At 37.0% G+C, this 24659-nt stretch overlaps 1 protein-coding gene and 1 pseudogene across 3 annotated transcripts in view; both read left to right on the plus strand.

Annotated features, from left to right (window-relative positions):
• LOC123948254 (BEN domain-containing protein 5) overlaps positions 1 to 24659 on the plus strand; it is a 1602508-nt gene that overhangs the window by 173186 nt on the left and 1404663 nt on the right. The gene's annotated exons all lie outside the window — the stretch shown is intronic.
• LOC123927667 lies at positions 5235 to 5336 on the plus strand (annotated as a pseudogene).

Below are 24659 nucleotides of genomic sequence, written 5' to 3' on the forward strand. Positions count from 1 at the left end.
AAGTTTCCCTGCAGTCTTAGAAGCTGTGGAATATACTTTTATTAAGTCATAATCTTTATATGATTATGAGCATGTAAGTATTGTTGTGGTACAACGCTTCTCAAAACTATGTATGCTCAAGAATTTTTTTTTTTTAATTTCCAGTATTATGGCTCTATATACGGTCCTTCTGTGTATGACTCATATGAAGCTCATGCCACATGCAATTCACTTAATGAATTTGTCAACATCCAAGCTGGTTTATACTCTGTAAACTAGGTAGGGCACCAGTTATGAATTTGGATGTCAAATGGCTATAAAAATATCATACTGTACTTGTTTCATGTGTAATCTATATTAAGCAGTTTGCAGACCAACAAACTAAATATTGAAGATCATTGCCTTAGAAAATATCATCAGTCTTGAACTCTTTTCAGAGCACCAATCTCATTTTTTAATCTACATGATTATGTCTCTAGCAAGTTGTCTCATTGATTTTTTAAACTGGTAATTCCCCAAACCAAACTTATCATGTTCTAAGTTCAAAACAGAAGCGCTCCTTTGACTTTTTTTAGCCATCCCAATCAATCACTCATTAAACCCTATTATTCTACTTCAGATTTTTTTTTTTCCACTATCACTTTGCTAAGGAGCCTTTTTAGACATTTATGTTTCTAATCCCCACACCTCTACATAATTTTAATTCTTCAGGTACAGTCTATATCTGCTTATGTACTGTGGGCTTTCAAAGGGCCACAAATCATTTAATACCTAAAATTTCCTTGGTTCCTTAGGTACCACTCTTGTTGTGAATGCATACCTACCTGTATGTTCCTTCTTCTCTTGTATACATTTTTATTTTTATCCTGTTACCCGGTATTAAATTGTTAGTTTTCACTTTATATGATATTCTTCTTAGGAGTATTTTTTCACACTTTTATTGAAAACAGATCATCCTCAAGGCCTGCGTTTGAAGTTACCTTTCTCATGCAGTTTTTTATAATGCTCCAGCCTTGTATGATGCTTCCTTCTTCTAATTTCCAGTTACAACTTTTTGATATTTCTTTTATGGAACATAGACTTTTATTGTTATCTGTAAACATCAGCTCTTTGAGGGCAAGAACAGTGATTTCTTTCCTTGCTTACAATGGTTAGCTTTTAATAGGCACTTAGAATATCCATGAGTGAATGAATAAATGGCAGTTCCTTAAAAATAAAAGGGTAGGTATAAAATGTTGGGTAAGTTTCTAGTCAACTAAAAATATTCATTTTCTTTTGGATGAGTGAGACATTTTTCTATAATCTTCTGTTTTCCTACCTCTGTCCTTGTCTCTCCAGGGGTAGAGTTAGTATAGATGAGGTAATTGGAAACCTAGTATAGTTCTTTACTTTATCATTAACTCACATTTATATAGGATATCCTAAAGGAGCCAACGATAGATGTATTAACCTGATACAGTGCCTTGTTAACCTGATACAGTGCCTTGTCTTGGTCTTCAGTTGTCACTCTATTCATAATTTACACATCAGTCACAGAACATTTGTAATTTAAGTGTCCCTTAAATATAGCAGAACATTCTTGTTTAAAACAAATGTGTTGGAAGAAATATCTCATAGGACAGATGTTATTGCAACATTTAGAGGCAAATGCCCATATCCATACTGGTTAATTTCTTCTCAATACGTTTTGGGTGTTTTTAAAAAAATTTCCTGTATGTTAAACTTAAATTATAAAAGGTTTTTATATATTTTATCTATTTTCACAATTATTTCTGAAGAGTGTGCCAACAAAGGAAGGAAATAGCTTTTTTACTTCAAAATTTATAGAAAAAAATGTTGAAATAGTTTAAAAATGTACATAAATGTAGGCTTCATTTTTAATATTTTAATGCTTAATGACATTTTATGGGAAATCATATAGCTAGTGGAGTCTTAGGTTTGGAAACAGACAGATCTGGTTGTGAGTTCTGGTTTTAGTATTTACTACCTGGGTTTGAGTTACTTAGTGTTGTACTAAGGGTTCTCCAGAGAAACAGAAAGTATATGTGTATGTATGTATGTATGTGTATGTATGTATGTACGTATATAGATCTATCTTTATGTAATAAAGAGATTTATTTTAAGGAATTTGGCTTATGAAATTATGGAGGCTGGCAAGTTCAAAATCTGCAGGGTAGAGTGGGAGTCTGGAGACCCAGGGGAGAACCTGTACTGCAGTTTAAGTTTGAATGTTGTCAGGTGGAAAAATCTAGAGAACTGATATTGCAATTCAAGTTGGAAGACTGTCTTGGTAGAAATTCCTCTTGCTTGGGATAGGTCAGTGTTTTGTTGTATTCAGACTTTCATCTAATTGGATGAAGCCCACTCACATTATGAAGGGCAATCTGCTACACACAAAATCCACTTCCACTGATTTAAGTGTTAATTTCATTATAAAACACTCTCATGGAAGTATCCAGAATAACATTTGATCACATGTCTAAGCACCATGGCCCAGCAACATTGATACATAAAATTAGCCACCATACTTAACATTTCTAAATTGTTTTTTCATTTTAAAATATGTAGAATCTTGTAGAGTGGTTGTGAAGATCACTTAAGGTAATGTATCAAATGCCTTACACATGGTAGACACTCCATAAATGTCAACAATATTAACTCTCTTCTCTTCCTCCTTTTCCTTCACCCTATATCCCTCTTCCTCCTTCTTTCCCTACTTTCATTAAAGAGAAATAAGACCCATGATTTTATAGCATGTTATGCAAAATATTCGTGTAAGCTTCAAAAATAAGGTCCTAAGAGCACCTACTAATTACAGTGATTGTAAAACATTTTGAAAAACAACATTTTGAAGAACAAAAGAAAATGACTGTTCTTTATCAATGAAGAACATAGAGGCATTTATAATCATTCATTCATTTACTCAGTGTTTTGAAAACAATGTATTGAGTGCTCACTATATTCTGTCTGGGAAGCTATAAGAGGTTGGGTGGCATATCAGAGTGGTCACTTAGAACAAATAAGAGAGGCACAAAATCTTTGGAGTAGCATGGAATCAAAATCAATAGGAGGGGACCAAAAAAAAAAAGCATTAGCTTATTAAGAATAGATAAGAATAGCAATAACAAAAAGAATAGATAAGAATCTTTAAGGGATGTTCATTGTCTATGGAATGAAGCCCAACCCTTTTAACATAGAATTTAAAGCTTTCCATGACTTGATGAAGTTCAGGGAAGATGGCAGAGAAGGAGGATCCTGAGCTCTCCTGCTGAATGCATACACTGAGGCAACAACTACATATGCTGTAGCTAATGCTGAAAGTGACCCAAGACTGACAGAGCAGGTCTTCCACAGGTAGGTGTATAGAGAATGCCATACTGAAAATGATAGGAGGGACAGAGATGTTGGGAACCAAATCCCTGGTACAACTAACTGCAAACAGGAGGGACATCACAAGCATGTAGGAACAAGGGGATCACTGGGCGTACCTGGCCCTGGGGACCTGCACTGGAAATATGAGTTCCTTTAAGATCTAACTTTGAAAATCAGTGGGGCTTAATTCCAGGAGCCTAAAAGTCAGTTGGGCTTAACTCTAGAAGGGCTAGAGGAAGGACTATAGGAAACCAAGACTGTATGCTTAAAGAGCCAGAATGCTAAATGACTTGAACTGAGACACAGCACAGAAGCAGCAGTTTGAGGTTTGGGGTATATGTGAAAGATATTTATTGACTAACTTTAGGACATATGCTGGAGGGGTAAGGGTTCGTAGGAGATTTTTGGGGGAACAAAAGTGCTAGTGGGCATTATTTTTCTGGCACTATGCCAGCTTGGATAACCTTACACTTACGGGAGCCAGTTCTAACATACTCCTTGATAGCACAACATACCTTGATAGCACCATGTGCTTCACACCAGTGTTCTCCTTTATATCTGCCTTACCCAGCTGTCCAGTCTTGCCTTTGTAGGTGCCCTCCAAGGTGACTCCTCACCTGTCACACTTGGTAGGCAACTTGGCTGGAATTGGTGTCCTCCAAAGTGACTCCTCTTTTGGAGAGTGGGCAAAATAACCCTACAAAAGAGCGTGCCCACAGTTCTGGCAGCTGGGCCTCTTAGCTGGCTATGTAGGGAGCAAGCCCTTCCCTTCTTTGTGCCTACAGTTGTCACAGTAGCTAATTGCAGAAAAGTCAGTCTGACTGCTGGCTCCACTCATCAGAGAACCCACAACAATTGTGGCTTAGCTAAAACAGGAGAGAACACATAGTGCATAGGGGATGCCCCTGTGGAGCCTGGTTCTGGTGACCAGGGGTCATTGTGCTACAGGATACCACAGGACATCTTTTATATAGGTGATTTCTTTCAAAACCAGGAGATGTATCTGACCTACCTAATGCATAGAAATAACCATGGAGAATTAGACAAAATGGGGAAACAAAAGAATATATCCCAGTTGAAAGAATAAGGCAGAAGCACAGAAAAAAGAGATAATCGAAGTAGAGATAAGCAAAATGCCTGATAAAAAGTTCAAAGTAGGGGTGCCTGGGTGACTCAGTGGGTTGGGCCTCTGCCTTCGGCTCTGGTCATGGTCTCAGGGTCCTGGGATTAGGCCCCACATCCCTGCATCATTGGGCTCTCTGCTTGGCAGGGGGCCTGTTTCCCCACTCCCTCTGCCTGCCTCTCTACCTACTTGTGATCTCTCTCCCTCTGTCAAATAAATAAAAATCTTTAAAAAAAAAAGTTCAAAGTAATGTTCAGAAAGCTACTTACCAGTCTTAAGAGTGGATAAACTCAGAACTTCAACTAAGGATAGGAAAAAAAAATACACTCAGAGCACAAGAATACAATTACTGAAATGAAAAATACACTAGAGAATATCAACAGCATATTGAAGGATGCAGAAGAACAGATTAGTGATCAGGAAGATAGGGTAATGGAAAACATCCAAACTCAACATCAAAAAGAAAAAATAATACAAAATAAGAATAAGTTAAAGACCTCTGCAACATTATCAAGCATAATAAAATTCACATTATAGGGATCCCAGAAGGAGAAGAGAGAGAGGAGGATGCAGAAAACTTATTTGAAGGAATAATAGTAATACAGTAATAGTTGGGTACTTTTGAAACAAACTTTTATTTATTAATTTTATTTGAGTGTAGTTGACAAACAGTGTTACATTTATTTCAAGTGTAGGACATGATTCCACACATCTATACATTATTGTATGCTCACCATAAGTATAGCTACTATCTGTCACAATTACTTCTCTGCTTTTTGGCTAAGATCAAGTGTAGTATCTGTTCTTATCAGTTTAATAGTAGGGGACTGTAACACCCCACTTACTTCAATGGATAGATTATCCAGACAGAAAATGTGTAAGGAACAATGGCTTTGAATGATACATTAGACTAGATAGACAACAGATATATACAGAACATTCCATCTAAAAAACAGCAGAATATATACTCTTTTTGAGGACCCGTGAAACATTCTCCAGGGTAGATCACATTAGGGCACAAAACGAGTCTCAATAAATTTCAGAAGATTGAAATTATATCAAGCATCTTTTCTGACGACAGTTGTGCGAAACTAGAAAATAATTACAAGAAATAAAGTAGAAAAAACACAAACACATGGAAGATAAATAACGTGCTACTAAAGAACCAATGGATCAACTAAGAAATCAAAGGAAATTAAAAAAAATACGTAGAGACAAATGAATATGGAAACAGCAGTCTCAAATCTTTGGGGTGCAGCAGAAGCAGTTTGTAGTGATATAGACCTGTCTTAGATAAATCTCAAACAGTCTAACCTTATGCCTAAAGGAACTAGAAAAAGAAGAACAAACAAAGCTCCAATTCAGTAGAAAGAAGTAAGTAATGAAGATTAGAGTGGAAATAAATAGAAACTAAAACAATAAAATAAAATAAAAGATCAATGAAACCAAGAGCTGATTCTTTGAAAGGGTAAACTAAAATGATAAATCTTTAGCCAGAATCATAAAAAAAAGAGGACTCAAAATAGAATGAAGGAAGAGATATAACAACTGATCCATAGAAACTGAAATTTAAAGGATTATGAGAATATTACAAAAATTATATGCCAAAAAATTGGACAGATAAATTCCTAGAAATATACAGTCTTTAAAACTGAATCTGGAAGAAATAGAAAATTTGAACAGACTTATCACTCATAATGAAATTGAATTGGTAATCAAAAAACTCCCAATGAACAAATTTTCAGGACTATTTGGCTTAACAGGTGAATTCTACCAAAGATTTAAGAGTTAATACCTATTCTGCTGAAACTATTCCATAAAATAGAACAGGAAGGGAAACTTCTAAATTCATTCTATAAGACAATCATTACCCTGATATTTAAACCAGACAGAGAGATTACAGAAGTAAAAAACTATTGATCAGTATCTCTGATGAACATAGATGCAAAAATCCTGAGAAAAACGTTAGAAAACCAAAATAAATAGTATATTAAAAAGATCATTCACCACAATTAAGTTGGATTTATTCAAGGACAATAGGCTTAAATCAATCAATGTGATACACCACATTAACAAAGAAGAAGGATAAAAACAGTGTGTTCATCTTAGTAGATGCAGAAAAAACATTTGACAAAGTGCAATATCCATTTATGATAAAACCTCTTGCCAAAGTGGGTTTAACACAACAAAGGCCATATATGAAAAATTCACAGCTAACGTAATACTCATCAATGAAAACCTGAAAGCTTTTCTTTTAAGATAGGGAACACGACAAGGATGTTCACTTTTACCACTTTGATTCAACATACTACAGGACATCCTACCCACAGCAGTTAGTCAAGAAACAGAAATCAAAAGGCATACAAATTGGTAAGGAAGAAGAAAAACTTTCATTATTTGTAAGTTACTGATTATATATATATATATATATATATATATATATATATATTTAAAAGCCTATTGACTGCCCCAAAAAATGACTGAAACTAATAAATACATTTAGTATAGTTATAGGACACAAAATTAATATACAGAAATCTATTGCTTTGCTAAACTGTAGTAACAAAGCAACAGAAAGAGAAACAATCCCATTTGTAATTTACCAAAAAGGATTAAATACGTAAAAATAACGTTAATCAAGAAGACGAAATAGCTGTACTGTGAAAAGTGTAGGACACTGATAAATTGAAGATGATACAAACAAATGTAAAGATATACCACATTCCTTATTGTAAGAATTAATATTGTTAAGGGGTCCAAGCTACCTAAAGCAATCTACAGGATCAGTGTAACCCCTAGCAATATACCAATAACATCTTTCCCAGAAGTAGACCAAATAATCCTAAAATTTGTAGGGAACCACAAAAGACTCCAAATAGCCAAAACAGTCTTGAGAAAGAAAAGCAAAGCTGGAGGTATAACAAGCCTAGATTTCAAGATATGCTATAAAGCTATAGCAATCAAAACTGTATGGTACTGGCACAAAAATAGTTAAGAGACCAATGGAACAAAATAGAGAGCCCAGAAATATCCACACTTACATGGTCCATTAATCTATGACAAAAGAGGCAAGAATATATGATGGGAAAAAGACAGTCTTCTTTAATAAACCATCCTGGGAAAACTGGACAACCACATGCAAAAGAATGAAACTGGACCACTTTCTTACACCATATGTAATAATAAACTCAAAACAGATGAAGGACCTGAATGTGAGGCCTGAAACCATAAACATTCTAGATGAGAATATTGGCAGTAATTTCTTTGACATTCGTTTTAGCAATATTTTTCTAGATATGTCTCCTCAGGCAAGTTAAAGAAAAGCAAAAATAAACTACTGGTACTGAAATCAAAATAAAATGCTTTTGCACAGGGAAACAATAAAAAAACCAAAAAGACAACTTATTGAAGGAGGGAAAATATTTGCAAGTGATAAATTTGATAGGGAGTTAATATCCAAAATATATAAAGAATTTAACACCAAAAACCTCAATCTGATTAAAAAGTGGGCAGAGGTCTTGAATAGACAGTTTTCCAGAGAAATCATACAGATGGCCAAAAGAAATACTTCTTTTTTTTTCTCCATTTTTTAAAATTTAATTTCTTTTCAGTGTAACAGAATTGATTGTTTATGCACCACACCCAGTGCTCCATGCAGTACGTGCCCTCCATAATACCCATCACCAGGCTCCCCCAGCTTCCCACCCCCCGCCCCTTCATAACCCTCAGATTGTTTTTCAGAGTCCATAGTCTCTCATGGTTCATCTTCCCCTCCAATTCCCTTAACTCCCTTCTCCTCTTCATCTACCCATGTCTTCCATGTTATTTCCTATGCTCCACAAATAAGAGAAACCGTATGATAATTGACTCTCTCTGCTTGACTTATTTCACTCAGCATAATCTCTTCCAGTCCGTCCATGTTGATACAAAAGTTGGGTATTCATCCTTTCATTTTTTTTTAAATTTATTTTTTTTAATTTTAATTTTTAAATTTTTTAATAAACATATAATGTGTTTTTATTCACAGGGGTACAGGTCTGTGACTCGCCAGGTTTACACATTTCACAGCACTCATCATAGCACATACCCTCCCCAATGTCCATATCCCTACCACCCTCTCCCGTCCCCACTCCCCCCAGCAACACTCAGTCTGTTTTTTGAGATTGAGTCTTTTATGGTTTGTCTCCCTCCTGATCCCATTTTCTTTCATTTTTCTTTTCCTACCCCCCAATGCATCTCCATTTGCATCTCCACTTCCTCATATCAGGGAGATCATATGATAGTAGTCTTTCTCCGACGTACTCACTTTGCTAAGCATAATACCCTCTAGTTCCATGCATGTCGTCGCAAATGGCAAGATTTCATTTCTTTGGACAGCTACATAGTATTCCATTGTAGATATACACCACATCTTTATCCATTCATCTGTTGATGGACATCTAGGTTCTTTCCATAGTTTGGCTATTGTGGACATTGCTGCTATAAACATTCGGGTGCATGTGCCCCTTCAGAGCACCACATTTGTATCTTTAGGATATATACCCAGCAGTGCAATCGCTGGGTCATAGGGTAGCTCTATTTTCAGTTTTTTGAGGAACCTCCACACTGTTTTCCAGAGTGGCTGCACCAGCTTGCATTCCGAATAACAGTGTAGGAGGGTTCCCCTCTCTCCGCAACCTCACCAGCATCTGTCATTTCCTGACTTGTTAATTTTAGCCATTCTGACTGGTGTGAGGTGGTATCTCATTGTGGTTTTGATTTGTAATTCCCTGATGCCGAGAGATGTGGAGCACTTTTTCATGTGTCTGTTGGCCATCTGGATGTCTTCTTTGCAGAAATGTCTGTTCATGTCCTCTGCCCATTTCGTGACTGGATTATTTGTTCTTTGCGTGTTGAGTTTGCTAAGCTCTTTTTTTTTTTTTTAAAGATTTTATTTATTTATTTGAAAGAGAGAGATCACAAGCAGACAGAGAGGCAGGCAGAGAGAGAGAGAGGGAAGCAGGCTCGCCACCGAGCAGAGAGCCCGATGCGGGACTTGATCCCAGGACCCTGAGATCATGACCTGAGCCGAAGGCAGCGGCTTAACCCACTGAGCCACCCAGGTGCCCCGAGTTTGCTAAGCTCTTTATAGATTTTCGATATTAGCCCTTTTTCTGATATGTCATTTGCAAATATCTTCTCCCATTCTGTCAGTTGTCTTTGGTTTTGTTAACTGTTTCCTTTGCTGTGCAAAAGCTTTTGATCTTGATGAAATCCCAATAGTTCAGTTTTGCCTTTGCTTCCCTTGCCTTTGGTGGTGTTCCTAGGAAGAAGTTGCTGTGGCTGACATCAAAGAGGTTGCTGCCTGTGTTCTCCTCAAGGATTTTGATGGATTCCTTTCTCACATTGAGGTCCTTCATCCATTTTGAGTCTATTTTCATGTGTGGTGTAAGGAAGTGGTCCAATTTCATTTTTCTGCATGTGGCTGTCCAATTTTCCCAGCACCATTTGTTGAAGAGGCTATCTTTTTTCCATTGGGCATTCTTTCCTGTTTTGTCGAAGATTAGTTGACCATAGAGTTGAGGGTCTATTTCTGGGATCTCTATTCTGTTCCGTTGATCTATGTGTCTGTTTCTGTGCCAGTACCGTGCTGTCTTGATGACGAAAGCTTTGTAATAGAGCTTGAAGTCTGGAATTGTGATACCACCCACTTTGGCTTTCTTTTTCAATATTCCTTTGGCTATTCGAGGTCTTTTCTGGTTCCATGTAAATTTGAGGATTATTTGTTCCATTTCTTTGAAAAAAATGGGTGGTATTTTGATAGGGATTGCATTAAATGTGTAGATTGCTTTAAGTAGCATAGACATTTTCACAATATTTGTTCTTCCAATCCAGGAGCATGGAACATTTTTCCATTTCTTTGTGTCTTCCTCAATTTCTTTCATGAGTACTTTATAGTTTTCTGAGTATAGATTCTTAGTCTCTTTGGTTAGGTTTATTCCTAGGTATCTTATGGTTTTGGGTGCAATTATAAATGGGATTGACTCCTTAATTTCTCTTTCTTCTGTCTTGTTGTTGGTGTAAAGAAATGCAACTGATTTCTGTGCATTTACTTTATATCCTGACACTTGACTGAATTCCTGTACAAGTTCTAGCAGTTTTGGAGTGGAGCTTTTGGGTTTTCCACATATAGTATCATATCATCTGCAAAGAGTGATAGTTTGACTTCTTCCTTGTCAATTAGGATGCCTTTAGTTTCCTTTTGTTGTCTGATTGCTGAGGCTAGGACTTCTAGTACTATGTTGAGTAGCAGTGGTGATAATGGACATCCCTACCATGTTCCTGACCTTAGCAGAAAAGCTTTCAGTTTTTCTCCAATGGGAATGATATTTGCGGTGGGTTTTTCATAGATGGCTTTGATAATATTGAGGTATGTGCCCTCTATCCCTACACTTTGAAGAGTTTTGATCAGGAAGGGATGCTGTACTTTGTCAAATGCATTTTCAGCATCTCTTGAGAGTATCATATGATTCTTGTTCTTTCTTCTGTTAATGTGTTGTATCACATTGATTGATTTGCGGATGTTGAACCAACCTTGCAGCCCTGGAATAAATCCCACTTGGTCGTGGTGAATAATCGTTTTAATGTACTGTTGGATCCTATTGGATAGTATTTTGGTGAGAATTTTTGCATCTGTGTTCATCAAGGATATTTGTCTGCAAGTCTCTTTTTTTGGTGGGATCCTTGTCTAGTTTTCGGATCAAAGTGATGCTGGCCTCATAAAATAAGTTTGGAAGTTTTCCTTCCATTTCTATTTTTTGAAACAGTTTCAGGAGAATAGGCATTAATTCTTCTTTAAATGTCTGGTAGAATTCCCCTGGGAAGCTGTCTGGCCCTGGGCTTTTGTTTGGAGATTTTTGATGACTTTTTCAATCTCCTTACTGCTTATGGGTCTGTTCAGGTTTTCTATTTCTTCCTGGTTCAGTTGTTGTAGTTTATATGTCTCTAGAAATGTATCCATTTCTTCCAGATTGTCAAATTTGTTGGCATAGATTTGCTCATCGTATGTTCTTATATTTGTTTGTATTTCTTTGGTGTTGGTTGTTCTCTGCTCTTTCATTCATGATTTTATTTATTTGGGTCCTTTCCCTTTTCTTTTTGATAAATCTGGCCAGGGATTTTTCAATCTTATTACTTCTTTCAAATAACCAGCTCCTAGGTTCGTTGATTTGTTCTGTTGTTTTTTTAGTTTTTATTTCATTGATTTCTGCTCTGATCTTTATGATTTCGCTTCTCCTGCTGTGTTTAGGCTTTCTTTGTTGTTCTTTCCCAGCTCCTTTAGGTGTGGTGTTAGGTTGTGTACTTGAGACCTTTCTTGTTTCTTGAGAAAGGCTTGTACTGCTATATATTTTCCTCTCAGGACTGCCTTTGTTGTGTCCCACAGATTTTGAACCATTGTGTTTTCATTATCATTTGTTTCCATGAATTTTTTCAGTTCTTTAATTTCCTGGTTGACCCATTCATTTTTTAGAAGGATGCTGTTTAGTCTCCATGTATTTGGTTTCTTTCCAGCTTTCCTCTTGTGATTGAGTTCTAGCTTTTGAGCATTCTGGTCTGAACATATGCAGGGAATGATCCCATTCTTTTGATACCAGTTGAGACCTGATTTATGAGCCAGGATGTGGTCTGTTCTGGAGAATTTTCCATGTGCAGTAGAGAAGAATTTGTATTCTCTTGCTTTGGGATGTGGTTCTGAATCTATCTGTCTTGTCCATCTGGTCCAGTGTGTCATTTAAGGCCTTTATTTCCTTGTTGATCTTCTGCTTGGATGATCTGTCCATTCCAGTGAGGGGAGTGTTAAAGTCACCTACTATTATTGTATTATTGTCAATATAGGGTTCCTCTTTCTCCACATCCTCTCCAACACACATTGTTTCCTCTCTTTCTAATTTTTGCCATTCTTCCTGGTGTAAGGTGTTATCTCAATGCAGTTTTTTTTATTATTTTTTTTTCTTTATTTTCAGCATAACAGTGTTCATTGTTTTTTTTTTTTTTAAAGATTTTGTTTATTTTTATTTGACAGAGAGAGATCACAAGTAGACAGAGAGGCAGGCAGAGAGAGAGAGAGGGAAGCAGGCTCGCTGCTGAGCAGAGAGCCCGATGCGGGACTCGATCCCAGGACCCTGAGATCATGACCTGAGCCGAAGGCAGCGGCTTAAACCACTGAGCCACCCAGGCGCCCGTGTTCATTGTTTTTGCACCACACCCAGTGCTCCATGCAGTACGTGCCCTCCCTATTTCCCACCACCTGGTTCCCCAAACTCCCATGCCCCACACCCCTTCAAAACCCTCTGGTTGTTTTTCAGAGTCCATAGTCTCTCATGGTTCATCTCCCCTTCCAGTTTCCCTCAACTCCCTCTCCTCTCCATCTCCCCATGTCCACTGTGTTCTTTGTTATGGTCCACAAATATGTGAGACCATATGATACTTGACTCTCTCTGCTTGACTTATTTCACTCAGCGTAATCTCTTCCAGTACCGTCCATGTTGCTACAAAAGTTGGGTATTCATCCTTTCTGATGGAGGCATAATACTCCATCGTGTATATGGACCACATCTTCCTTATCCATTCATCCGTTGAAGGGCATCTTGGTTCTTTCCACAGTTTAACGACCGTGGCCATTGCTGCAATAAACATTGGGGTACAGATGGCTCTTCTTGTCACTACATCTGTATTTTTGGGGTAAATACCCAGCAGTGCAATTTCAGGGTCACAGGGAAGCTCTATTCTTAATTTCTTGAGGAATCTCCACACTGTTCTCCAAAGTGGCTGCACTAACTTGCATTCCCACCAACAGTGTAAGAGGGTTCCCCTTTCTCCACATCCTCTCCAACACATGTTGTTTCCTGTCTTGCTAATTTTGGCCATTCTAACTGTTGTCAGGTGGTATCTCAATGTGGTTTTAATTTGAATCTCCCTGATGGCTAGTGATAATGAGCATTTTTTCATGCGTCTGATAGCCATTTGTATGTCTTCATTGGAGAAGTGTCTGTTCATACCTTCTGCCCATTGTTTGATATGATTTGATATGATTATTATTTGTTTTGTGTGTGTTGAGTTTGAGAAATTCTTTATAGGTCCTGGATATCAACCTCTATCTGTACTGTCATTTGCAAATATCTCCTCCCATTTTGTGGGTTGCCCCTTTGTTTTGTTGACTGTTTCCTTTGCTGTGAAGAAGCTTATGATCTTGATGAAGTCCCAAAAGTTCATTTTCGCTTTTGTTTCCTTTGCCTTTGGAGACATATCTTGAAAGAAGTTGCTGTGGCTGATATCGAAGAGGTTACTGCCTATGTTCTCCTCTAGTATTCTGAAGGGTTCCTGTCTCACATTGAGGTCTTTTATCCATTTTGCGTTTATCTTTGTGTACGGTGTAAGAGAATGGTCGAGTTTCATTCTTCTACATATAACTACCCAGTTTTCCTAGCACCATTTATTGAAGAGACTGTCTTTTCTTGACTGTATATTTTTTCCTGCTTTGTCGAGGATTATTTCACCATAGAGTTGAGGGTCCATATCTGGGCTCTGTCCTCTGTTCCACTGGTCTATGTGTCTGTTTTTATGCCAGTGCCACGCTGTCTTGGTGATCACAGCTTTGTAGCAAAACTTGAAATCAGCCAACGTGATGCTGCCAGTTTTGTTTTTGTTTTTCAACATTTCCTTATACAAAGTTTAGGATTATTTGCTCCAGCTCTTTGAAAAATACCGGGGGAATTTTGATTGGAATGGCATTAAAAGTGTAGATTGCTCTAGGCAGTATAGACATTTTAACAAAGTTTATTCTTCTGACCTAGGAGCATGGAATGGTCTTCCATCTTTTTGTGTCTTCTTCAATTTCTTTCATGAGTGTTCTGTTCCTCGAGTATAGATCCTTTACCTCTTTGGTTAGGTTTATTTCTAGGTATCTCATGGTTCTTTGTGCTACAATACATGGAATCGATTCTCTAATTTCCCTTTCTGTGTTCTCATTGTTAGTGTATAAGAAAGCAAATGATTTTTGTACATTGACTTTGTATCCTGACTCATTTCTGAATAGCTGTATGAATTCTAGTAGTTTGAGGGTGGAGTCTTTTTGGTTTTCCATATAAGGTATCATGTCATCTGCGAAGAGAGAGAGTTTAACTTCTTCATTGCTTATTTGGATACCTTTTATTTCTCCAAAAGAAGTACTTCGAATGGTCACTATGAGAGGTTGATGGGGATATAGTTAAATAATGAATGCTTAAAACAATGCCTTACAATGATAGACACTCAATACATGTACCTTTAATGAATGATATATAAATAAGTAAATAAGTAAAGAGGCTTCCTGGTACCTGTCCTTTCATAGAGGACACTGGGTAACATGGACGCATTTGTAAATGCTCACCATGCATTTCTCCTGGTGGATCTTACGGTCTGATGGAAAATAATAACTACAACAGCAAGAGTAAGCAAAGGAACTAATAATTCCCAATATTTATATAATATTTTATAGTAAACAAAGTATTTTCACAAATATTATGGTCTCTCATAAATCCTGGACAAAAAGGAGGGCAAACATTTTATGCTTATCTTTTGGAAGGGGAAATTGAGGTTCAAAGAAGTTAAAGTGATGTTCTTAGCTGCTTACAACTAGTAAGTGGCAGAATCTGGAGTTCACCTCAGGCCTAGCTGAACTCTAAGCCTGTGCTCATATACCTTAGTTCCTTGTTATTCAACATTGATCTATTTATTTGCTCATTTATTCATGACAGCCTGACTATCTCCAAGGTGGCATACAAGCAAATAACCAGTGTGATGTTCTATGTTAGCTCATAGGACAGCAAGTTGAGACCCTTTAAATGGAATAGATGGGAGTGTAACTGCTAACACTTTGGGGAGCTTTTATTCACTCTTTCTTTGGGTTTTGAATATCTGATCTGGGAAGGCTAATTGCATGTATTCATGCCATATATTGTTCCTCACTGATGGACATAGATAATTGGAATATCTAGCAATTGGTGGAGAAACGGTGACCTTTGTGGATTTGGTGCACTTAGTCCTTTAGGAATGGTCAGGAAAATGTCACAGGTTTGAAATTGATAATTAAGTATATGTTTTCTTTTTTTTTTCTTTCTTCCAAATATTTATTTATTTTTTCATTTAACTTTTTTATTGTTAGGTTCATCATTGAGTTCAGGAGTAAAAACTTCTGCTTCTTGGTCACATTCTATCCCTGGTTTAATTTTATTCAGTTTAGCACATGCTTTTTTTCCTATGGTTCTGGAAATTACTGTGTGAAATTATTATTACTGTCTATATACATTTGAGCCTAGAGAAATCAGTATAAGATAATAGTCATGATAACTCACTATCAGAACCACTCTGTGGTTATAGCATGGAGAACATCATGTGTTAGCTTTAGAGATTCATTATTCCTCATTGCCAAACTTTGCTGAACTGATATTATTTTCAGTTTCTCAAAGTGCTAATTTCTCACTCCCAAAGCTCATCACCAAGTTTTTATTTAAATTCAAGTTAGCTAACATATTGTGTACTGTTTGTTTCAGTAGAATTTAGTGATTCATCACTCACATATAATACCCAGTACTCAAGAAGTGCCCTCCTTAATACCCACCACCCATTTAACCCATCCCTCTCCCCCCAACCTCCCTTCCAGTAACCTGCAGTTTTTCACACCCAACCCTAATAAGTTATTTGTTTTCAGAAGGATTTTGGACTGTTTGTGTGTTGTAGGTGTGGATCCTAGTTTGTATGCTCAGCAAGAAATGTCAAATTCCTTTCTGTTTCCAATGGAAGTCCCCTTTTCTACCAGCATAATCATGGCTAATGTGAGGAAGAAAAATGTTAGAGGCTACTTTGCCTTTTTATCATCACATGAACCTCCCCTGATGCAAGAGATCTGAAAGGGTCTGGAGAGTAATTCATATTGGGGTATGTGTGTGTGTGTATGTAGTAGGGGGTTATAACTAGTGTAGGGGGAAATAGAATGTGGGGTATCCTATACAAAACACCAAAACAAATCAACATGTCAATAAATTATTTTAAAAGACAGTTTGCTGTCAGTGTGATTTTTTTTTTTTTCCCATTTACAAATTGGTATTGCCTGGGAATCAGAAGCCTGGCACTTATTATGTATGTGGCCTTGGGCAATTCACTTAAGTTCTCTGAGTGTGTGATCTAATCACTAAAATGGAGTAATGAAGCCTGTCCTTCCTAGTCGACAATACTGCTATTACATGCAAAGGATAGAAGATAGGGAAATAATCTGTAAGTTGTTACTATACTATCAAATATAAGGACTTTTGGTTTTGTGAATTTGTGGCAAGAGAGAAATTTCTCACTGTGACTTTGGCCATGTCTATATTCAGGAGGGCAAAAAAGTGAATTCTCCTATGTGTCCTGAAAGTGAACACATAATGATGTGTTAGGGAAATACTGAGCATCTATTACATGAGATGTACTATGTAAGAAACATTATATACCTTATCTCTAACTCTAAGAATGTTATGAAATAGGCATTATTTCAGGTGAGGAAGCTGAGGGCCAAATTTAAGTAAATTAGTAAATTATAGAGCCAGGATTTGATCTTCATCTAACCCAAAGGCCTGGGTTCTTTCCTTTGGATACGTACTTCCTTTTTTCTGTAGTTTTGTTAGCCACATATGATTTATAATGGAAGATTTACATTTTGGATTAATAATTATCAATTAGTCAAAAATAACTAATGTTTACTGGGCATTAGGAGCTCCAAGGTCATATCTGGGTCTTGTTTTTCTCATTCTTTGTTATGAAGGGATCTGGGGCCTTTATTTTGGGGGTTGGTAGATGATCTTTAAGGTACTGTCAAAGTTAATTTTATGTTTCAACTTGACTAAGTCATGGAATGCCCAGACATTTGGTAAAACATTATTCTGGGTGTGTCTGTGAAGGTATTTCTAGATAAGATTAACATTTTTTTAACTTTATTTATTTTTGTTTATTTACAGCATAACAGTGTTCATTGTTTTGGCATCACACCCAGTGCTCCATGCAGTACGTGCCCTCCCTATTACCCACCACCTGGTTCCTCAACCTCCCACCCCCCCCCCCCCTTCGTAACCCTCTAGTTGTTTTTCAGAGTCCATAGTGTCTCATGGTAACATTTAAATTGGCAGACAGAGTAAAGCAGTTTGCTCTCCCTAATGTGCGGTGGCCTTATCTAATCAGTAGAAAATCTGAATATAAAAAAAAAAAGACTGAACTTCCCCTTGGTAAGAAGAAACTCTCCTTGCCTGAGTATCTTGAGCTGGGACATCAGTTTTTTTTCTGTGTTCCACTGAACTGAAAAATCAGCTCTTCCTCAGTTTTGAGACTGCTGGCATTGCCTGGAACTATATCATGGGCTCTGTGGAACTCTAGTTTGCTAACTGCAGATCTCGGGACTTGTTACTCTCCATGGTATTATGAGCCAGTTCCTTATAATAAATCTCTTTCTACACACACACACACACACACACCCCCCTTATTGGTTCTGTTTTTATGGAGAATGCTAACACAAACAACTCTGAGACTGATTATGAAATTCAACAATAACAAGGAAGAGTTAATGTTTACAGGAGAGGTTCACACTCAAATTTCTTTTCAGTGACTATTGAGGATACTTAATGTAATCTTTACATTGATATTTACATGTTGTCTTGTCATATGTGTATTAAGTTGTTACCACCAGGATGACAATTGACCACATGTTTGATTTTTAAAAAATTTTTATTTTTCCTGAAAATACTGGCTGCCAGTATGGATCAATGTCATCACTTTTCAGGCAACATTTGGCTTATCTTACCTAAAACAAGTCACAAAAAATTAAGAACAGAAAGATTGATTCTTTTCCAAGTTTTATATTTTCTTCTGACAACTATTCTGCAACCCCAGGCATAGATTAATGAATGGAGTATGCACAAAGTGATATCAGCTCACATATATGACATTACTCAGATGTCTCCAACTCCGGAAAAAGCATGTGAATGATTTATGGAATTGATATTAATCTCTTTCCAGTAAATGCATTACTTCAGATACATGGGAAATTGATGTTACTACTCTAATGCCAAATTAATTTCTTTCTTGCTGGATCAGCGTTGTAAATGAAATTAGATGTTAACCTTTTATACATCTAAACAGGGTAAAATATGGAAGCAATTTTATAAGTAAAATTTGGTTGCTCATTGCTGAAGGGAAGGGTATGCTTTCTTCTTACTGAGATTTGTGGATCTTGGGATATTGGATCATATATAAAGTATAACTTAATAACTTAATATCATTTAAGAATAGAATGATTATAATTGAATCTGAATATTTAACACAGGACTATAAATAACAGTATAGGAAATGAAAATTACATGTTATTAAAGATGCCCCAAATCCTGAAGAATGAGACTCTTTTTCAAGTGAAATTTTATCCAAGAATTCCCAGTCACTAAAAAATATTTTTAATCCATAATCAGGGATAAATGCAACTGGAAAATTCTCAGGCTAGCCTCTTCTTCCTTCCATCTATGCCTGGCCCAATGTGCTCTTGAGTTTGTTTTCCCTGTGTTCCCAGCTTGTTTTGACTTTCACTTGCCATAGTGTTGATTTTGGCCTGCTTGATATTGTCTAATAAACTCAGTATTAAATTTAAATTCTAAATTATTAGAAGGAAATGTAACTGGTTCAGCTTGGGCCTGGTCAGTTGTGGTTAAAGAGGGTGATAGTCTTGGTATATGGTTTCTTTTTAAGGACTGTGGGTAGTACGTTCTCTAATAAGGGACTGTGGGAGGAGGGGAAGTGATGGATGTCACTCTTACATAGTTAAGATTGAAGGACTGCAGTGATTTTTTCCCAGCTTGATGGTTCTCTGATTTTGTACACCAGCTGCCATGCATATCTTTATTCTTCCTGGCTCCCAGAAGTTAGATATACTGCTGATGGGCCTTGCCTTTCATCCCAATATTCCTTATCTCTTAGCCAGTCTTGACCGGAGTATAATGTCTATGTGTAGTATTAAGAGTTGCTGCCAAGCAGCAACTAGTTGCTGCCTTGGTATCTGATATGCAAGAGACAAAACCTGGTCCCTAATTTAGAAGTTGTAGTATTTCTCGCATTATTTCCATTGGTATAGTCTGCAGAAGTGGGTTCTTTCTTGATACTAGTTTTTTGTGCCATAATTTTACCTAGCTTAGAATCTTAGAGTTATTATTTCTTTTAGCCTGGGGTATTGCCTTGAACTCTTGCCGTCTTGATGGTAATCTGGGATGGCCTAATTTTCACCATGTGTCTATCCAAATTTACGTTTTGTTTTCCCAATCACTGTCTGAGATCCAGATGTGAATAGATAGATTTCCCTGGACCACTAAATGGCAAGTATGCCTGGTCTCTGTTACTGCCTGCAGATAGACCTTTTGGATCCTTTTACACCTGAAATCATGGCTGAGTTTTTTTTATGGTTTTTGAACACTGTCCATCAGAGCCCTTGGATTTCCTCTCTGGGGTCTGTCTACTGACCCAGCTCTGAATCCTGAAAGAATACTTAATTTTAACAGTATGACTCTAGTTGCATCTGTAAAGTGGTATAGGTGAGAGGGGTGGTAGTAATAGATATTTGGTGTTTTCCTTATCTTTGTTTCACTATTTTTGTACCATTTGTTTCCGCAGAGAATTTTGATCTAGGATTTCTGCTTTTTATTCCCTATGACTTTTGGTAGAACAGCACCAAGATATACCTTCAATGGTTTTATTTCTGTTGGTCCTGCATTATATATGTATGGCTCTTGCCAGGAGGTAGAGGAAGGTGTGGGATGGGAAGAAGAGGAAAAGATACATCTGACATAGTCCTTGCTCTCAGGAAAACTTAAATCCCCATGAAGGATGTAGTGCATATCTATCAATAATATGAGGGAGTAAATCAAGCAAGGGAGAGAAGGAGTGGATCCTTACTCATTAATTACTCAAATATTTATTGATGTTCACCTGTTGAGTTCTATTTTAGGCACTGGGGACTCAGAGGTAGCTAAGATTAGATTCATGTTGTCAAAAAGCTCACAGTCTGATAGGGATTCAGGTGTCTGCACTAAAAAGCTGTAGGGGCTGAGAGTATTCAAGTCACCATCATCTCTTATCTGACTATTTTAAAAATACACTATGCATGCTTTTACCTCAGGACCTTTCCACTTCTATTGCCTGGAATGCTCTTCCCCCAAGATACTTACATGGTACATCTTTCACTTCATTCAGGTCTCTGATAAAAAATGTTATCATATCAGGGAGGTTTTGCTAGCTATACAACTAGTATAGTACTCTCTTTTCTTCTCTCCCATCCCTCTTACCCTATTTTATTTTTGTTCTTAGCATTTATATCACCAGGTTTGTTATATACTTATTTTTAAATTTGATTATTATGTCTCCCCCTCTAGAATGTAGTTCCATGAAAACAGGATTGTGTCTGTATTTTTGAGTGCTTCATATACTAGGCATGTTGTATGCTGTCTTGTACATAATGGGTGCTCAAAAATACTTGTTCCTCAAGTAAGAGAAAGAATAAATTAATGAATCAAGTACAAGTGAGTAGAATCTATATAGGGCATGATAGAGTTACCAAGGAGGGAGTGGTTATTTTTACCTATAGGCAAGGGGTGGTGTCAGGATGTATGGCCTGAGAATGGAAGGGGGTAAAGGTAGACAGTTTTGTCATGTGATCTACCCTTACCCCCTTCCATTCTTAGGCCACACTTCCTGACACGACCCCTTGCCTTTGCAGAGGTATAGTTGATGAAATTGTACTCCAGAGTTTTTAACAGGAGAGTATGTCTTAATCAAAAGGTGCTTTTAAATCTCATGCTAGTGACGTGACATTGTATACTAGTAAAATTTTTCAGTTTTATTTTTTTCTGTATATTCATAACATGTTTTAATGCCTCTGCTTACTAGTGAGTAGTCATGAGCTTTTTCACTGGGTTATGGGTTTCTTGAGGTAGGCAGAGGCCAGGGTTTATTTGTGTATCATCAGAGCCTGACACAGTGGTTGGTAATTTCTTTGCCCATAGTAGTTTTTGTTTTTGTTTTTTTAAGATTTATTTATTTGAGAGAGAGAAGGAGGGAGAGAGTGTGGGTGAGTGTAAGAGCACAAGCAGGGAAGGGGCAGAGGGAGAGGAAGAGAAAATCTCAAGCAGACTCCCTGCTTAGAGTGGAGCCTGAGGCAGGGCTTGATCCCAGGACTCTGAGATCATAATCTGACCTGAAATCAAGAGTTAGACACAACTGACTAAGCCACTCAGGTGCCCTGCTTTTTTTGTTTGTTTGTGTGTTTGTTTAATAGAAGTTAATTATAGTTCCCTCAGAGTTGAAACATTTTAGAATTCTGTGATTCTTTCCTATCCTGATACTTCTATAGCTATTGTTTAAGGTTCCTACAGATGATATACTTTTTTGGTCCATTAAATCTTACAGTTCTAGCTTCTTTCCCATATCTTTCATCTGTGAAATTCATATACCTACTTTTCTCATTGCACTAATGATTTATTTACATGTAGATTTTCAGCTGTTGGAGGACAAAGACTTCTCTTAGACTCTCTTTCTTTTTTTTCCTTTTTTTTTTAATTAATTAATTTATTTTTATTTGCTTATTTACAGCATAACAGTGTTCATTGTTTTGGCATCACTCCCAGTGCTCCATGCAATACGTGCCCTCCCTATTACCCACCACCTGGTTCCTCAACCTCCCACCCCACCCCACCCCCTCCCGCCGCCCCTTCATAACCCTCTGGTTGTTTTTCAGAGTCCATAGTCTCTCATGGTTCATCTCCCCTTCCAGTTTCCCTCAACTCCCTCTCCTCTCCATCTCCCCATGTCCTCCATGTTATTTGTTATGCTCCACAAATAAGTGAGACCACATGATACTTGACTCTCTCTGCTTGACTTATTTCGCTCAGCATAATTTCTTCCAGTCCTGTCCATGTTGCTACAAAAGTTGGGTATTCGTCCTTTCTGATGGAGGCATAATACTCCATTGTGTATATGGACCACATCTTCCTTATCCATTCATCCGTTGAAGGGCATCTTGGTTCTTTCCACAGTTTGGCGACCGTAGCCATTGCTGCAATAAACATTGGGGTACAGATGGCCCTTCTTTTCACTACATCTGTATCTTTGGGGTAAATACCCAGCAGTGCGATTGCAGGGTCATAGAGAAGCTCTATTTTTAATTTCTTCAGGAATCTCCACACTGTTCTCCAAAGTCTTATAGTGTATCTTGGTATAGTATCTAGCACATAGTAGCTCTCCAGTAAATGTGAAATGAATGAATAGAAAATTAATTAGTCTAAGGGTAGAAAATTAATATTTATCAAGGAAACCCAGGAGAAAGAGAAAAGATGGTTTATGTAACAACACAAGTGATAAATTTTAAAAACACCTTAGTGTTGCATGCTCAGATACTTCAATAGTTTTCCTAATGTCAACATTTCTGGGATAACCATTTAGCCCAGTGCCTCTTTCCTTACTGTCAGTGTTCTAGGTTATGTGGAGCCATTTGTGAATGATTTTGCACTGTTTTCTTCCTAGCCTTGCACCTGCATGTCATTGTTCCTTAGGTGGGAAAAATACTGAGGGATGCATCTATTTCAATGCACATCTATTTAAATGCATGTACATATATTTAGTGTATCATTATCAACATGTCATAGCTGTCTGTCTCCAAATGTACATGTTTATTCATATAATCTTATAGCTTTTGTTTTTAACCACCTTAGAATGTAGGTGCTCGTAGCTAGCAGTCATTCTTAGAGGGGACTCCTATGGATATTTCTCCCTTCTGTTCCACCTTGGATGCACTACTGTGCCCAAATAATCAGAATATAGCAAACGTTAGTTATGAATGTTTTAGCAGTATGACAGAAGAGGGAATGATTATAATTGAAGCAGCACAATGGGTCTGTTCCTTCAATGTCTATGTCTATAGGAGCCAATTTTTCTTAAGAGTTTCATTTTCTTCTTTGAACCTTCATTCGTTGACTCAACATATATTTATTAACTATTAATTATGTACAGTGATGGCTTCTGCACAAGATTTAAATACTTAGCAGCAACCACAACAAAAAGTCAACAAATATTACATGTACTTTTGTGCCCAGCACTATGGTATATTTCATGGTGAAGGCAGTGTGGTAGAAAGGAAAGAACACATATTCTGGAATCAGACAGCTCTGGATTCTAATTTACCTTTGCTTTTAGCTAACTCTTGTGTTTTGACAAAGTATTTATATTTCATAGTGTCCTGCCTTTTCTTTCCCTACTATGATTGTCTTAGTTCAGGCTGTCAGGACCATTATAGTAACTTCTAAATTTACCTTTTTCCCTCAGTCCTCTACCCTTTCGTTTGTATTTAATATTGTAATATAATATTGTATTTTTATGCAAGTCATTTTCCTGCATCATAGCTTGAATCACATTACTCCCTACTTAAAAACTTCCAGTAACTTCCCAATGCCTTTACAATAAAATAAAATTTCTTCAACATGGTATTTAAGACTGTTTAGTATGAACTCAGCCTCTTTTTGTCTTCCTTTGCTTCATTCCACTATTTACCCAGTGCTGTGGTCATCCTGAAGTAGTCACTGTATATTAAATACGCTTTTTGCTGTGTTTTTCTTCATTATACTCTTCTTTTAGAAAGCCCTCTTACTCTACATCTTCCTCAGTACCCCTCTCATCACCAAATTTTCACCTTTTGATAGAATAGTTTATTATTTAAAACCTATGTCAAATGTTATCTCATCCACAAAACCTTTCCTGAAATTTATAATCAGATATGTGATGTCTCTACTACACCAGTTATTTGAACTTCTCTAATATTATATCATATTCTGCATTGTAGTTTAGCTGCTTTTTTCTAGAATGTAATAAGATCTTTAATGGAATAATTATTATTTATTTTTTATTTTTGGCATAAATTATTTTTACCTTCTCTTTTAAATTCCCTGATGGACTTGAAATAGAATCTTGTACAGAGTATTGAATTTTAAAATGGAAGGAGCTCTGGAGTCAGTCAGACTTGAGTTCAAATTATGTATCTGCTACTTACTGGTTGCATACATAGTTTTGTGCAGGTTATTTACCTGAGCCTTGATTTCCTTATCTGGAAGGAAAA

Source organism: Meles meles, chromosome 1, assembly GCF_922984935.1.
Source record: "Meles meles chromosome 1, mMelMel3.1 paternal haplotype, whole genome shotgun sequence".
NCBI lineage: Eukaryota > Metazoa > Chordata > Mammalia > Carnivora > Mustelidae > Meles > Meles meles.